Raw genomic sequence first — 3,842 nt, forward strand, 5'->3', positions numbered from 1 at the left:
ACACACACACACACACACACACACACACACACACACACACACACACACACACACACACACACACAGAAGAACGTTCAGTGCTCACAAATGGAGCATCTTTATGGAGAGGATCCCTTCTAACGGCCTCAAGCTTTAAGAGAGTTGCCTCATTATTTAGAACTGAATATTAATGAATGAGCCCCAGGGTAAAGGATACATTCACTCTGTTCTTTAGCCTTTCTACAGACGTTCCTGTAATACATAGTCAATGCCGAGGTCATAGGTTGAATTCCCAGGGAGAAAACAAATAGTAGGCCTACCCATAAGATTAATACTCTATCTTGAATCTAAATTATTTAGGATAAAAGCCTCAAATTAAATTAATACTTTTAATACAAGTTATGTTCCTAAACCACTTGAGATTCCAAAATGGACTTTTGCATGCCAACAAAATGAAACAAAGGATGCTGAAATGAAGATGTTTGACTCTCTGATAGCAAAATGGCTGAAGTGATAAGCATATCCGATATAGGGCTATATGTTGATTAAATGAATGGTGGAGAATGAATGCTTGCTTGCTTTAGTAATTTAGGCAAACAATACATCAAGTAGCTAAGTTTGTCAATAAGGGACCGTTTATCAGTAGATCTATCACAATCTATGAGCAGGTGCAGCCATGTGAGTAACTAAGGCAAATGTTCCAGATGAAGGGTGAGAAAAGCTGTATTCTCTTACCTTATAAGAATATGATGGAAAACGATCAAAGACGCCTGTAGCATAACATGATGTTTATCTGCGTTATATCCTCAGAATCCTCCTGACTATGAAACACACAATGATCTTTCACGGGTGGTGATACCGTAAAGCTTCCCTAACTCTCCTTCAGCGGCAGCTCACAATAAATAAAGGCTGATACCCCCAGTGTGTGTGTGTGTGTGTGTGTGTGTGTGACGAGAGAGAGAGAGAGAGAGAGAGAGAGAGAGAGAGAGAGAGAGAGAGAGAGAGAGAGTAGCCAAGCCGTTACTCTAAGGTTTGGGGTTGATTGTTGAATTAACGGAAAATTAACGGAACCAATTGATTCTCGTGACGTTCGGGTCCATTTTTTTCCTCTGATGCGGACAGAAAACCGAATTAAAATAGTCTGACAGTGTTCCACTTCTGTTTAGCACATCACCGCTACTGCACAGCGCCACCAGTGTAGTCGGAATTTTAAATGAATGAATCTCTTGAGTCGGAACTTTTTAGTGTAGGCTATTGAAAAAAAGAAATGTAGGCTAATCCAATTCGAACGATTTGAAACGTATACCTCTTATGAGCCGGTTCTTTTCAGTGAAGAAATTACATTTATGAATCCGTCGCTCGGAGAACTGAATTCTATAGCAGCTACTTAAAATGATATTTCACCCAAAAAAATTAAAAACATAAAATTGAGTCATTATTTACTCACCCTCATGTAGTTCCAAACCTATAGGAGTTTCTTTCTTCTGTTGAAATTAAAAGAAGATATTTTAAAGAATTTCGGAAACCAGACAGTTGACGGTATGCCTGTAACTTCTAGTTATAGTCAATTGTAGAAGCCTACCAACATTCTTGGAAATAGCCCATCTTCTTTTGTGTTCAACAGAAGAAAGAAAAAACTTGAGGGTAGGTAAAAGATGCCAACATTTTTGGGTGAACTATCTAAGGCTTGTGAAATTTGTGAGAAACTATTGGTTAACGTGTAGGCTATAGTTATAGGCTACACATTTTGAGTTTTGTTATTATAAAATGAAATTTGTTTGGTATTTTAATAAAATAATCGTTAGGGCCTATTTTAAAGAATTGCAGTAGAAAAAAATTAAAAAGCCTTTTTTTGTAAACGCACCTTTTGCAACAAAGTAACTAAATAATACAGACCGTTTTATGTTGACGTGTGAAATTATTCCATCTTTAGAGACTGCTGAGGTCAGTAAATGCCATAAGATTTCCTTTTCCCCCACATAGCCTATTTCTACCTACAAAATTCGAAAGAATCGTTCATGGAACTGTTATTAGGGAACCAGAATCGATTGAAGCTATGACTCTATAGAAATCAGTTAACCAACCAAGAACACTAAAAGTATCTTTCTCATGGGGGTGTAATGCCGAATGAGGAGAACCTAAAAATCATCATCATCATCAAAAAAATAAATAAATGCAATATTCACAATTGATTTTAAGAGCTTTCATTCATCTTAGAAGCTCCAAAATCGAGTAGATCCAATGCGTAACGTTGTCATAATGTAGGCTACGCAAAGAAAATACATGCAATGACAGCAGCAAATAACGAATGCGGAGTTTGGGTTTACCTATATGGAGACTAGTCCGAAACCTCTTCCTTCCAGCCGTACCGGCTCATCAAAGCCTCCGCGTCACCGGTCCAATTGAAACGCGCAACGCGCACATGTGCTTCCCGCACGGTATCAGACTGTCACATGAGCGGAGCGGCCAGTCCCTCTCCTGCCTCCATCCAGCAGATATCTGAATCCAGTCCAACACCGCCCACCTCCCCAAAAACATAGGATAGCTGGCTTAGATCATAGATTGGTCACCAGAAACCAACAGGCGGAGGTTGAGTGATCAGACTAATGATGGTGCGTGTCGGTCACCCCGGCTCTAAAACTGTACCGTAGACTGTATACGGCCACAGAATAACAATGAGCACATATCGCTGCAGTTTTGGGGAACTGGGCTGAGAGGGTTATTCTTTCTCCAGTGGTTTAACTTGAATCAGGCTAGCTGGTAGGCTGACATGTCCGCCTATGTATTAGAAATCAGTAGAAACGTATAAATAGGAAAATGTCTTTAAGTGAACAGGCTGACCTGCGCAATAAATATAGGGCAACACCGCATTAAATGTTCTTAATAGGCTACCTAACATGTCAGTGAAATAGTAAACATGACAACTCTCCTTGACAGCTTTGGGCTCTTTCATTTAGACCTATAACATTCATGTCCGATAGGTTTACGAATCGGACTGAATCGCCCGAACGGTTTCTCGAGTCAGACTCGTCGAACCAGGAATCACCGGTTCATATGATTATCAGCTTTTTCATTAAATATTATTAAACATGGTAAAACTTTTATTTTTATTTTACCGGATGTAAAAGAAAGGCAGTAATGTTTAAATGTAAATGCCAATTAGGCCAGGCAACATTAAATGACTTGATATTTTATGAGCTCATTCATAGCTGCATAAAACTGAATTGGTACACATGGAATTACAATACACAAACCTTATTAATAAAACCTTACAGAAAAAATAATAATTAATAGCAATGCGTGTCATGCCACAATGTCAGGAAAAACGATAAGTAAATGAATCACTGAATCAGATTTGAACTGCTTCCAAACTGTTCGAATGAACCGATTGACCAATATGAATCGATCTTTCCATCACAACTCTGTAATCAGAGAAAACAAAACAAAAAATGGCTTCCCTTTTCTTTAAACACCCCCACCCCCCCCCTTTCTTAAAAATTCTGTAAACTCCCTTTCCTATTTGCCCCTGTATTCCAAGCGTAAAGCAGATTTTTTTTTTGGTCTTGAGCAACAATAGACAACTGTCCTGATTTTAGACAGGAACAAAGGGACATTCTGTTCCACTTCAATGGCATAATCCCTATTCATATCTTACAGAAATATGGACATTTTCCATGGCCTGCTTTGGTCATAGGCCTCACAACATGCAACCTTTCCTCTTTATTACCACAGCAAAATGGCATTGCTATCAGATAGAGGTACTGGTCCCAATATCAGTCATGTAGACAGGTAAGGAGCAAAGAGGTCTTATCTGCAACAGCAGTTACAGAGCTTGGGGGTAAAATAAAAGAGGAGGAAAGAAG

At 39.0% G+C, this 3,842-nt stretch overlaps 1 protein-coding gene across 2 annotated transcripts in view; it reads right to left on the bottom strand.

Annotated features, from left to right (window-relative positions):
* The window catches only part of tmem108 (transmembrane protein 108), a 65,589-nt gene extending 63,161 nt beyond the window's left edge, over positions 1-2,428 (bottom strand). Inside the window, exon 1 of one of the 2 annotated variants that reach the window (XM_077244334.1) lies at positions 2,307-2,428. The gene's annotated coding sequence lies outside the window, so the exon portion shown is untranslated. Of the gene's footprint in view, positions 1-714; positions 856-2,306 lie in introns of those variants that run through there. The other variant, XM_077244333.1, reaches the window with a different exon arrangement.
* Positions 2,429-3,842: the final 1,414 nt, after the last annotated feature.

This window comes from Siphateles boraxobius, unplaced genomic scaffold (assembly GCF_051911475.1).
Source record: "Siphateles boraxobius isolate OS27281-9 unplaced genomic scaffold, OSU_SipBor_1 26, whole genome shotgun sequence".
In the NCBI taxonomy this organism is placed as follows: Eukaryota; Metazoa; Chordata; class Actinopteri; order Cypriniformes; family Leuciscidae; genus Siphateles; species Siphateles boraxobius.